This window comes from Coturnix japonica, chromosome 4 (genome assembly GCF_001577835.2).
Source record: "Coturnix japonica isolate 7356 chromosome 4, Coturnix japonica 2.1, whole genome shotgun sequence".
Classification (NCBI taxonomy): Eukaryota; Metazoa; Chordata; class Aves; order Galliformes; family Phasianidae; genus Coturnix; species Coturnix japonica.
The window spans coordinates 67,093,262-67,107,650 of NC_029519.1; positions in this window are offsets into that span (position 1 = coordinate 67,093,262).

The window sequence follows — 14,389 nt, forward strand, 5'->3', positions numbered from 1 at the left end:
TTTTTTTTTTTTTTTTTTTTCCTTGCAGGAGAGAAAATGAAAGGCTGAAGCTTCCCTAACATTTTGAAGTTTCGTCTTTTAATTCTGACACCCATGTAAATGTCTACAACGTTGATCTTCCGCAGCAAAGTTTTCAAAGCCGTGTTAATGGTCAAATGTGCAGCTTGTTCAGCGATTTATTCTAATGAGCGGACGTGGTGTTACATTATTAATGAGAGTTGGATATAACTATCTGGGTGTGTGCACAGATAGTTTGTTTGCTACGTTCTCTAAAGTAGTTGAGTATTTACAGACGTTAAATGGAGTATTTTTATTTATGTACATACTGTATGACAATGTTCTTTTTTGTTACAGCTATGCACTGTAAATGCAGCCTTCTTTTCAAAAACTGCTGAATTTTTCTTAATCAAGAATACTCAAATGTAATTATATGAGGTGAAACAATTATTGTACACTAACCTATGTAGAAAGCTGAACTTATGCTTATATATATTTGATTGTAAAAAAAAAAAAGAGAAAAGCGTGTGGGTGAGAACGTGCGAGTGTGCGTGTGTCTGACTGCAAAAACGCTTTACACACATTCATCCCTTCCTTGGTGAGCTTATGTAAGAATTTTGTCAATGATGATCCTAGCCCAAAAGGCGTTAACCACTTCTGCAGCATTTTTCCACATTTTTCTCATTGCTTGGTTTTTTTTTGCAGTTTTGTACACTGAATTTGTTAGGGGAATGAAATTTTCTCATCTAAATTTTTCTAGGAGATACCATAATTTTATGTAAAGTCTCTCAAGTGGGTAATCATTAAGAAATGTTTTTATTTTATGTATCAACAGTAGCTTTGGAACTAGAGATCAGAAATCTTTTTAAAATGCTATTTTGTTTTAATTTTTGTGATTTTAATTTGATAAAAATACGCTGAGGTACTCAGTACAGTATGATTTTTACAGTAATTCTGTGTCTAAACACTGTTCTCGAAGCCAGTAATCTTTTCATTGGCAGAGTTTAACGATCGTATTTATCTATATTTTTTACAGTTATGCATCCTGTACAAATACTGATCCTTCATTCCTTTGTTTACTAAAGAGACATATTTATCAGTTATGATTATCCTATTTATTATAAATTATGAGATGACTAAAATAAGAAAAAGGCCAGTGGAAATTTTGTACCTAGGATGCATGATGATTGTCAGTTTGGAGTAAGTGCTTCGTCTGAAAATTCAGCTTTTGCAGAAGCAGTGGTTTTTGTTGGGGTTGTTTTTTTTGGTTTGTTTTTTTTTTTTCCCTTTTTTACTTTGCACTAGCATGGCCTCAGATGTGCCCATGACATTGTTGCTGATGACATTGCTTCTGCTAAATTAAATAGAAACTTCAGGAAAGTGAAAAGAAAAAAGAACAAAAACACAACGGTGAGCTACTGCTATTCTGAGCATCAGAATTTCATCTGATCTTGGAGTCTCTAGACTGAATCAGCAAAGTTTGGAATTTGCTTGCGAATGTATAGATTTGGTATTCTATTACTGTTTGGCATTCATGACTCCTCTTAAAGGTATGGCACACCTAACTATTTAATCTCCTTTCCTACTCCCAATCTTAGAAAACTGATTCCACCCCATGCCGGTGCAGTTGATTTTGATGGCTGCATTCATTTTATCACCAGCATATTGTGTTCTGAGAGATTCCACTGTCTGTCTGTTGGATGCTTGCTTGATTTTTTGGCTTCTTATTTCTCAGTAGATAGATAGCAATAAAAATAAAAAAGAAAAAGGAAAAAAAAAAAAAGAGAAAAGAAAAGAACTTTTTCAGAGGTTCTGTGTTACAACTGTAACGTTCTTTAATCTGCATAATTCTCGTTGTTGCTCTGTAGGTTAAAAATGCAGGTATTTTAACTTTGTGTGAATGCCAAACTAAAAGTTTACAGTTTTCCTTTCTGGATTTTGAGTATCTTCTGTTGTAAAGAAAAATATTAAAAGCAATAAATTATTTTTAAGAAATCAATATTTAGTAGATTATATTATGTGTTCAAGGACCAGATGCATTACCTATTTTGCCTTTAAATTTATGTGATTACATTTTAAATACATTCTCTTTTGCCCTATATTGCTGACATGAATAAATTGGTGTGGATTTTTTTTTTCTTGGGAGGGAGGGGGGAGGGATTATTTGTTTGTTCTTTTGCCAAGAAGGCAGAATGTCAGAGGTCAATTTTATTTTTTTTTTCACTGGCCTGGCAAGCATTCCTATGTTGAAGATGGCTTTCCTCTGTGGATTTACAGGTTACATACAGAAAATAGCATAGAGCTAGGATTGCTGAATAAAGCGATTTGTATCCTTTGTAGGCACTGTAGTAGACAACCCATCCAAATATAAACTCCATTTTTTTTTCCTTCGTTTTTTTTTCCCTTCCCAAGAACATTTCAAATTATCACATGTGCCACATTGTCACTGGCAGCAAATTGCAGCACAGCTCTGTATGTCTTTGAGATGAAGATTGTGCCATTTCTTTCATGCTGTGGTAAGTACCACATCTGCAGTACAGGTAACGGAATTGCTACTTAGAAACTATGATCTCTTCTGGAGCTATAACAAAGTAATTCCTACATAAGGTAAAATGATCCAAATCCAAACAGAGGGAGCCTAAAAATGTGGAAAAAATATTCATACTGATCTGCTCTGAAAATCAGTTGGGCTGCCATCACCAGGAGCAGCACTGAGAAGAACGTTTGTGCCTCTGGGGTGTAATACTTGGGTCAGCTGAAAAAAAAACAACAACAAAACACCAACAAAATACATACTTTCTTAACCCTTTAGATATAAGCTTACAGTAGGTAATGATTATGTGTCCTTTTTGATGGCTGTAATGAGAACTTCAATCACTGTAGTATAAGATCTGATCTATAAATGATCTAGAATAGCCATGTAATATAATGTGATGATACTAAATTTGTACCTATGTGACAGACATTTTCAATCATGTGAACCACTGACCTGATGGAGGTGGTTTGTACAGTACATTTGTACTGTAGGTGAACATGTAACTACATTTGTACAGTAGGTGAACATGTAAAGCTGTTGGTTGGACTATGCTGAACAGGGAAAGCAAGCTATTAGTTAAGCCCACACTGGGCTGTTTTTCACCTGCCAATTCTACATGTACTTTTGTGGTTTAATTCATTGTATGAAAACTCCTGTGATTTTTTTTTCATTATTTTTTATTTTTTAATGTGCAGTACACATCAGCCTCACTGAGCAAATAAAGGGAAACGAATGTTTCAAATCCACTTCTGTTTCTCTTTTTTATCAAAAGTGACAGATTTCTCTCCCAGCTGGTCATTGACTGGGTTTTCTATCGCTTTTCTTAATACTCACAGCTGATTTCAAATAGCCCAGATTACACCTGCACTTTGGGCAGGGGGTACAACCACTGGTTTTAGTAATTGAGTAGCAGAAAGGTGATACTGCTTTTTCCCCATAAATGCTTGAGGCTGTAGAAGGGCTAACAAACCTTCTGGGAAGACTTTTGAAAAATGTTCAGTGGAGAGTTAAGAGTTACTGGCTCAGTTTACGAGAGGGTGGGCAATGAAAGGCCATGCCTGGATCCAGGTTGTGCAGGAAGGAGGGACCAACAAATCCAAAATGGTTGGTGTCTTCCATTCTGAGATGACAAATACCTTTGCTAGGAAATAGCATCCTGACATTCATTTGACATCACCTTTCTCACATACAGGCTAGGAGGATCAGACAAGTAGATGGGATGACAATCAAAGCTTTGCAGAATCCTTCCTGAACAACACAGAGTGCAGCATGGTGGCCTTCCATACCAGCATTGTCACTGGGATGGCAACAACTCTGTGGAGAAGTGCAGTTAGTACATATATCCCTTTCAGCTAAGCGTGGATGAAAAGGAGAGGCGTTTGGTTTGGTTTAGTGTGGTTTGGTTTCGGCAGGTTCGTTTGCAGGTAGCCAACATACCACTGGAGGCCTGTTCCAGAGGCTGTCAGACAAAAACAGTACATCAACAATACAATAGTATGACAAAGCTGACCATGCCATGCTTTGTCTATGAGTACCCTCACCTTTGACAGCACATCCCAGAAGGTACCTGTGCGCTGATCTGAGACACAGTCTAGCACAGCTGGCACAGCTGGTGGTCTTTAGCTGAAAGGTTTGCTTGTACTCTACAGCAAAGCATACAATTGATTGCCAAGTGCGATCTTGATGCAAGCAGCCCCTCGTGTTTGGACAGAAGACTGGGACAATGTTTCTGTAGGGAGAGCAAGCCTTCCCTGCCGTGCTTTGCTGCTGACCCTCAGCTCTCTTCTGCTGTGTCTTCCCTTCCCGTCTGTTGCATTGTTTCCCCCATGCTTCACTACCTCTTCCTTTAAGTCTACAGGAGGAGTAAACCTCTCTTCCACCTCCTCGAGGTTCACTGATACCCACTGTAGAGACTGTAGAGTGGGAACTGTGATGCTTACTGCTGGCATTTTCACCATTTCCAGATTTGAAATATTGTGCTTGGTGCTCACAGTGCTATCACAGTGATGTTCTTTGCTGCATGTGATTTGCATTGTTGCCTTGCTGTTTCTGATAAAATTAATGCTCAAAATATAGCAGGACAAAATCTGTTGCTGATGTACTTCATCAGTGCTGCTGCAATTGCGCAAGGAATGAATTCAGCCCGCTATTTCTTGGATTTTTAATTGGATTTGTTTATTCATTTCCTGTTTTTGCAAAGCACTTTGACGCTTACAAAAACCACTCAGTCAGATTTCCAGAAAAGTAATCCTTTTTGCCTCATCCCTCATTTTATATTACTTTTTTTTTCTCTTTTCTCCCCCATAAAATCAAGATCTCATTTATTAAGAAATCATGCCTTCCATCGCCTGTTCTCCTGGGTTAACATTTTCTCCTACAGTGAACGCTCTGAGCTGAGCACCTGAAATCAACCTCAGGCACCTCAGTGAGTGGCCTGATTTTCAAAAATGCTGAGCATCTCACAGCTCCCATTGACTTCAATTAGACCTGCCGGCTCTCAGCACTTTTAAAATCAAGCCACATATTTAGAGCCCCAATTCAGCACGGCATTTACATTTGTGCTTAAGTCCATCCTGATTCAGCAAAGCACTTAAGCACGAGTGTTTTTAGATCCATTGAAGTCAAGTGCTCTGCTGCTTTGAATAAAAATAGACTCCTGGACTGGGGCCTAAGAATCCAAAAACAGACACCAAAGCCTAATTTTAGGCTCTATTTGGAAAACTTCGGCCTTCTGTACCACCTTTAACCTTTAATGTGTACAGAAAACACAAGAACACCCAACAGGTCATAATCGGGGTGAAGGGAAGGAAAACAGAATCTATGGAGAGTTCGTTCATGGAGAGAAGCTTTTGCGAAGTGTAAATACAATGCCAGCATTCCCCCTCCAGAATCTCATTCAGGATTAACATCCAGTTATTCCATTGTCCTTCACCATTAATTAATAATCTGTTATATTAAACTTTAACCAATACAACTTCCTTCTCTTTTTTATAAATCCTACTGTCACCATTGATATTCCATGTTCACAAGCAAACTAAACTATAAATCAATTTTCTCTACTTTATCAAACAGCAGAAAGTAATAAAGAAGGTCACAAATAGTACAGTAGTTCCTTGGAGGTTTGTAACATCATAATTTAAAGCTCAGGAAGATTGAATCAAAAGTTGAATTAATCCCTAAGGGAAAAGATTCTATATAGATTCTATTGATAGACACAGGGCAGCTTGTCTACGCTGGGAATTGGTATATTTGTTCATATTGTGGGACAAAGGAAACCAGGCTTCTCAGGAAAGAAAATGAAATCCTCAGAAAGAGGAAGTGGGTATATCCTCTGCACTTCCTGTCGCTTTGCTCTCCTCGTACAGTTCTGCTGAGAAACCAAACAAATCTTTTTATGCATGATGTGCTCTTCTGAGTGGCTGCTGTCTGCATAATGCAATTATGGAAACTGCATCTGAATGGAATACATATATAAATTGTAAATGTTGCATTTCATCAATGTTTATTCCTAGACCGATGCCTTTTCAGATGAGCAACTTCAACCCAAAATCAGCACAGTCTGTGAGCCCAAAGCAAAATGAAAGGGGTTTTTTTTTTTAGTGACAAATTTTGGTGAAGTTGCAAATATTTCTTTTGAAGCTGGGAATGTATTTCTCGGTGCATGTTTAGCCTTTGAGTGTCCTTTGAATGATTGCAGCTTCCCTTCAACATGTTTCTGAAATCATACTTTTACAAAGGGATTTCTGAGTCTGTGCTTAAAATACGTTAAGAACCTTCATGACATGACTGGACCTGATGCATTGAGCTCTCCTCCCAAATTTAAGTTGTGTTTCTGGGGAAATCAGACTCCCATAGAAAGAAAAGCTATTAAAAAGAAATTTCACTCGTCTCTTTGGTTGGAATAATTGTACCTATAGCTTGTGTAGATTGAAAGACCTGACTTGAAATGTATCTTTTTGGAAGGCATAGATGGTAAGGTACTGAATCTACTTGAAGGGAGGTTGCAATGGGCTGGGGGTCAGCCTCTTCTCTTGTGTAACTAGTGATAGGACTAGAGGGAATGGCCTCAAGTTGTGCCAGGGGAGATTCAGGCTGGACGTTAGGAAATACTACTTTTCCAAAAGGGTGGTCAGACAGTGGAATGGGCTGCCCGGGGAGATGGTGGAGTCAATATAATGTTCATAGAACATTTAGATCATTTAGTTGTTGTGTTGAGGGACACAGTTTAGTGAGAACTACTGGTGATAGGTGGACAGTTGGACTGGATGATCTTGGAGGTCTTTTCCAACCTTGGTGATCCTGTGATATTATGAGTCTATGATAGAGGTATTTACTTATATCAACTTTTTTGTTACTGTACTTGCAGGTAGAGAGGAACTGCAAAGCACCATGATAAAGGCAGGTAAGCAGAAAGCTAGGGTACAATTCCAGCCTCTGCAAAATCAGATTGAACTCCAACCCTTGTCAGCTTCTTGCTTTAACCCCACTTTGTGTAAATAGTGGACAGTGATCAAATGCAAATAATCATGTGTGTGTAATTTGCGTCATGATAGATGTGGTGTAAATGAAAGCCTAGAGTGAGCACAAGGAAATCCATGTCCTAACAAGCACAATACGCAAATTACTATTAGGACTGTTAATCGAATAAAATATTTGCTACAATTTATTTTTGACAATGTGCATTTCATTCTCTATTAAATTAGTGCTTGATAAAGTAATAAAATTATTATGGCCATAAAGTCACTGTGCTATACCTTCAAGGGAAGGCATTTGAGAGATCCTCTCTTGTCCTCAGATTATTGATTTAGGCATTATGAAAAACGCAGATTGGTGCCTTACGCTAATTCTTTCCTACAGCGTTTGGAGCTCAGGCCATTGCTTATTCGTGCAATGTGTTGGCAGTAACTTAAAAAACCCAACGCATATCTAACACCAGGACCATGCTTGAAAACTAACAGTGTTTTTTGTTTTCTTTTAACCATTTATTGTAGCAACACCACAAACAACTGTAGTTTTCTGTTGCATGAATAATGTATTGTAGCATCTAGGCATGCCCTCAGTAATACACTCCTGCCAGCAAGAAGTGGAGTGCTGAGCGCTACTGCTGAATAATGATTAATTACTCGCCCTTCTGAAGGAGCCTGGTTTTGTAAACTGGTCACACAGCATGTTACATGGATTGTGTCTGCTACACAAAAGGTTACTTGCAATCACATAATGAGACATAATGATGCACATCACAACAATTCTTTGGTACAAATCTGCACACAATAGAATTTAGATAGAAACTCATTTATTTATGTATCAAGTTTGCCAGAGGGTACGAAACGTCACTGCATTGCTGCAGTGCTGCCACTGCTCCTTCTGCAATGCTGACATTTTGAATGAATGGCTGTGCAGCAATGCCCATTGCAGACTGCTGGCAGGCTCCAGGAGGGACTCGACTCCCACTGTGTGATGGCTGTGTGAGTGGCATACTTGGCTGAAATGTGCCCAGACTCTTTTTGGGAAGCTGGGAGGCATCTCTTTGCTGTGAGGTGAGTTCACCTGCAGGACACCCTGAGCATACCAGCATGTATATACCTGGCTGACCTGGGAGGGTGAGCAGGGAATCCAGCTCCCAGCTCCCAGGGCATGTTGTACTTCATGGTGTGATCAAAGGAAGAAGGGCATTTAGCAGTACTGTTCTAAAACGTTTCTGGATGTCAGGGAAAAGATCTAGTTATTCTTTGCTCCTGCATAGCTTGGTCAAGATCGTCTCAATGCTGGTGGGACCACTGCTGGCAGCACTGATGGCAGAACAGCAATGCCTAGCCCTACACAGGCAGGATCTGTGTGCTACTGTACACTTGTGTGCCACTGAGCCCCTGATAACTGAGCTCTTGGACCTCTGAGCTGCTGAAATTAAAACTGCTGGAGATGCGTCCTGGGGCTGGGGAGGTGATGGGCCTTCTCTTGCTATGCAGAGGGCAGGAAAGGGCAGGACGTGTATGGCTTGAGAACCTCATTTTGGACTATAGTATACTGTCACATCTCAGTATCTGGAAACTTCTTGGTCTCTTATATTCAACTATTTATTTAGTTCATTTTTGCCTTAAGTACAAAACATTTTGGTCAGATGTGCCCTCTAGCACATGGCAGTTATGCAAGCCACAACAGAGTGCTATGTACATTTTCAGTGAGCACATGGCAACCATGGGATGCTCTGTGCCTTGCCAGGGGCCTGGTGCAGCGGGGAGCACCACAATGGGAGGGCAGACATAGAGAAAGAGGCACAGCCACTGCCAGGGGATGCCACCAGCCTAATGGCTGAGTCAACAGCTGGCATAATTCTGCAGCTAACAAATATAATTTTTCTTCCACAAATAGCTTCTTGAACAGTAGATCATACCCAAGCTGATTTACTGCCGCACTCTCCCATGTGGCTCCTCTGATTTGTAATAATCTCATTGAGGCGGCTCTGCAGCCTTCCTCTCCACAGCAGCAGTAACAGAGAGTGTCTCTGCCTCTGTCCCTTCCCTGTTCTCATAAAAAGATAAAAAGAGGTGTGTTAGGCTGCAGTGTGCTGACAGCTTCTGCCCCTCTTTCATGTTTAGCTGAAGTGGGCCAATGTGGTCAGAAGTTACCAGGGAAGGAGAGCAGGAGGAAAGCTGACCTGATTGAGACAACGTGGGGAGGAGACCCTCTGGAAATGAGGCAGAAAACCAGCAGCAGTGGAATCCTCCATTTTGACAGCTGAGTATTTTTTGTACTATCATCTTCCAGCCATCCAGAAGTTGTCCATCTAACTAATGAGGTGTCAGTAGGCTGAGATTTGGACCTTCACATATTTTCAGCAAGGCAGCAGTAGCGAGATTTTTCTGGAAGCCCTAATGGAAATGGACAGGGAATGGTCATGAAGCACTGAGCACGAAGCCTCATAGCTCTGAAGCTGCACAGGGAGGCTTATCTGGCATATATCACAATCCCATCAGCTCTTGCTTGCACTATTACTAAATCGTTGACACTGTATGAAAGCTGGTAAGTAACTAAAGAACCTATGTGTTAATTCAACAATGGGAAAGGCATAGCAGTAACAGGACAATTCCACAGTGAGCCTCTAGAATGCCTGTTCCTAGCAGAAGAAGCACTGCAGGTAGCTATTTATGCTTCTGCTCTGAGTCTCATGGCACTGGTCTTGTTCTACAGTGTTGGGTTTGATGAGATCGGATGAGGTTAAGCTGCCACGAATAGCTGCTGACTGGCAGTTTATTCCCTTGCTTGCTCAACAATGCCAGACTCAGTACATGTCTGAGAGGCAAAGAATACAGTTAGGCTAGACAAATGGAATAGGAACCAACAACAAAGTGAATCCTGTGCTGTCATACATTTTTTATTCACATTGCACATAAATCTCATCCAAGCTCATGGGAGAACTTTAGCATCCCCTTAAACTCCCATTTATTCTCTATCCTTCTCATTCTTTGCACTATTAAGAAACAGATTTATTTTCTGAAAACTACTCTTAATCATTGTGCAAATAGCAATGGAACATTTATACTCAAAGTAATAAATAGACGATTCGCATCTTAATACGAGACTGGAGATTATTCTGATGTATTTGTGTTTATTGCATAGATGCCATTCTCAGTCTCTGATAGAAATGTTAATTATGAGATTGCGTTATTCTTATTTAGATTTAAGGTTTGGGGTTTTTTTTTTGGTGCCACATCGCTCTGCATGATGTGAAATGAAGACATTCAATGCTCCAAAATGCTACAGGCAGAAAAAACAACCCACTAGGTTTAACTAGAAAAGGCAATAATATAAAGATATGTGCAACATATAAAACAATAGAGAATGTGGAAATTTGTCTGTTTTTGTGCTGGTTAGTGGTCAGAAGGATCAGTCACAGCTTTTGATGATAATGAGAACACAGTGAAAAGAACGTATGGTCAGTTCCAGAGTTAAGTCCTTCGCTTCAGAACTATTGTCAATTCCAGTACCTCTGAATGTGGGAAAGTGGATTGTCACGTCTTGTTAGAGTGGCTCTACTTGGATGAATAGGAAATGTTTTTTCTTTCTCCTGGTTCTGTCTGCCTTTATTGCTTTATACTGCCAACGGCAGTATCTGGCCCTTGGAACTATTTATTTCTTACATGCAGAGGGAAACACGGTGCAATCTTTTCATTGCTTGGTTTTAGTGACACAGGTTCAAGCAGAACCAAGGAAACCATTCCTCCAGTCCAAGAGACAGTCGTATGGATCCTTGGTTCCCCTCACAGTGCTTGTTCAACATTAAACTTTTTGAGGTATGCTTAATCTTAATAACCTGCTGGCACGCCCGTCCTTCAGCCAGGAAAAGCACACACCTGCACATATACCAGATAAGCATGTTCATATGTGTGCTTATTGGGAGATATCAATAACCCTTATAGACAAATAAACAGATACGTACATATGTGCATGCAGATTTCTCATCTGGGGTTTGTCATTCAGAAAATGATAAAATAAAACATACACTAAAATTATAGTTTCCATTAAAAGAACGTTGTAGACTGTATCCACCTGCTTACATACCAGAAGAATTACTTCCTACAGCCCAGCAAGAAACCCTGGTTCTACTTGCACCCTTGCTGACATTACTGGGATGAGCCATCCTGCCTGGTTCTCCATCACAAATGGAGTCAAAAGAATGCCTTTTTGCAATTGTCGTGGGCATTCATGGCAGCAGGAGATACCCAGTACCTGCTTAACTCATGGCAACTGCATCATTCTAATCATTTTCAGAAGCCTGCTTTCTTTACTTTCCCAGTCGTGGTAGCTGAATTCAGGGCTGCTTAAAATAGAAATAATTATTTCTCAAGCTGTTAATTATAAAAGTGTAATATAATTATTATTTATGTCATTTGTGTGCTCTACGAGCTGTTGGTCATGAGCAAACTCAAATGCTCTGAAATCAGCCCAATAAGCTCATGAACAGAGTAAAACCATGACACATATAAAGCAGTATTATTGTTTTTTGGTCATTCTGAAGCAGTATGAAGCATACTGAACGTTGTAGACTGTATCCACCTCCTTACACACCGTATGAAGCATACTGAAGTTGCTCTGCAGGTGCCCTGTGTACCTGGTGTCTCAAGACTACAGGCACCAAAGTGCTTCCAGTCCACCTTGGGTCCTCCCCGAAACACAGTGTGGGAACAGCCGCAGTGTTCTAGAGTCCCCCAGGCCTGGCAGTTTGCTGGTGCAGTCAGGGAGCACTTGGACTGGAAGGAAACTGTCACTTTGTTAAATCTGGGAGATATATTGACTACTCCATTATAGGAGAAATGGCAATAGATATTTTTAGCTAATTAATTGCTGTTAACTCCTTCCTTCATTTTTTCAGGACCATATCTGGCAACTGAATGGAGATTACCTGAGCAGAGGCTTGTTATTTTTCTTCCTGTTTTCATATGTTTGTTCTGTGATTAAATTTGTGCTTGGCTGCAGTATTTTGTATGTCATTTCCAGTCTGTGGTCATAAACCAAGAAACAGTCTCTTTCAACACATTCCAGTCACAGTGATGGCACTGTAAGGATTTGTTCCAGCTCCTATATTTAATTTTTGTTATTTATTATGATCTGTTTATTTGTTGCAGCACTTTTTGTTGGTAGTTACCAGGAGAATCTCTAAACCAAAACTGTTTGTCAGGCACACCAGCAGCAGGTGGTTTCTCAGTGCAGCTTTCCCAGATCATCTCAAATCACCACAGCTTTGTAGGAAATGGTGGAGCACTTCAGCTTCTGCAGTAGTGCCCAGGATGCCTGTACAGTGGCCATAAAGTCTGTGCTCTGTAGTACATCTCATACAGGCCTGGCATTAGATAGTTTACCTTTATTTTTGAGTGCTACTTCTGTGGCTGTTGAGGAGAAAGTAGGAAACATCATTTCTTTTGATCATATCTGGCTTTATACGTGGCACGATCCTATTTATTTAATAAGATCTATCTTCCTCTCCCATTTAACAAATCTTTCTATTCAGATCTGTAAAGGGAAATAATTGTCCACTGCTACTGAATGCCTGTTATTGAGGAAAAAAGTATTTAAAGATTGAGAGATACCCCTACTGCACCCTTCAATGGCTTTACAATCTCTTCCTTGTGTTTTTATCACTTCAGTATTGCACTAGCTATCCTTTAGCTTTTGATGAAATCACCTCCTTGATGAAATCACTGGAAAAACAGGCTCTGGGAAAGTGCTTTATCTGAGATCCCAAAGAAGAGTTTGTTCCAAAGACATTCATGCTTCACAGTCTATGTATTTTAGACCTTTCTGGTGATGCTACAAAGTCTTTGCAAATGCTCGTATTCTTTCTCCAGGATTCTGGTTACTTTGCAAGAGTGATATTCTTTTGTGTGTTAAGTGCTCTTTGAGGATGAAGTGTTCATCAAAAGTCTTCAGTGTTACATTCTCATTTTCATCATATTTCTTTGAAATACGAAAAGACGTATTTGTTTTCCCTGTTTTCCCAGGGCATATGTAACAGAGCTCTTTTCCTGTTTCCTCAGTGAACTTTATAGCAATCGTAATGGGGCAGAGCAGAGTCTCCAGCCATTCCATTCAGCTGGATATCTGAAATTAAAACCCTCCAGTAGATTAATTTCTTGCACTTCATTGGATTAATTTTTTGCATCCTTTCATGGTCACCTATTGCTTTCCTTTCCCTGTCTTTGTACTTCTCCTTGTTACACTCTGATTGCTTCCAAAAGTATGCAGATAAGATGTGGATATACGAATGAAGGCAATTAACAAAGTAATCAAAAATAAAACTACTGTTGTCTGATGGAATAGACCAGTGGGATATATATAAGCATGTGTTTATACAAGCATTCACATGTATGTCTATGTGTGTTTATATATCTGTGGACTGAAAATGTTTTAAGAACATACTCTGGAAGGAGCTGCCCAACAGCTTTCCCAGGAACAGCCCCAGCTGACCCTTAAGGATGGGCTGGTTGATATGAATTGCTACTGGCATTCTGCAATTGGAAAATAGGGTGACTTTGCCAAAAAATGCAGCCATTTAGTCATAAACGCTGCAGCTAAGTTGATTCAGGGTTTATCTAAAAAAGCCCAGCCGGTTTGGTGTAAAATGAGAGGCAGAAAGCTAATTTGGATGACAATTGTTTTTCAGTAATGCTAATTTGCACTAAACATCCTCATTTACATAAACAAAAAAGGGCCAAATATTAGGCTGAGGAACATAATCAAAACTAGGGTTGGGTTAAGGGGAAAGGAAGCTTTTGGAAGCGCAGTTGACTACAGACAGCTTTGTCAGTTTTTGTAAACTCTAAGTCCCCATGTCCCTTCCCTCAAGTGGAGGTGTGGACACCTCTGTCATTGAAGTTAAAACAGTACAAGTCCACTTATTCTTTTTAAGTGTCCTTCACAGATCCTTTGAAAGAAATCTGAGGGGTTTCCAAACCATGGGTTGAAAATGTCTGCAGTGTTCCCTCCGCTTGTTTCTCCCTGACTTTCTCCTTGGTTTTCCTATTTCTGTGAAACTCATCTGCTTCTCCGGTGCCCTAAGATATCATGCACAGTTCACTTTATTCTTCTCTTTTTACCCATCTCATAAAGCAGTCTCTTGATTGAGCAGGCGTGGTTCTTTCTTCTGAAAAATGTGCAGAAGATTTTACAATCTCATCAAACTTAGAGCATTGCTTCTGCCTCAGACTCCTGGATTCATTTTGTGCCTTAAAATGGGAACTGAACCAATGTTCTGATGGATAAAAATTTGCACTGAGCTTGTGCGTTTTGGGTATATCTGTGCTGTCAGTTCTGTGAAGGTCTGTCCATGAGAAGCCTGGCTTCTCTAACTCGCCTGGTCAA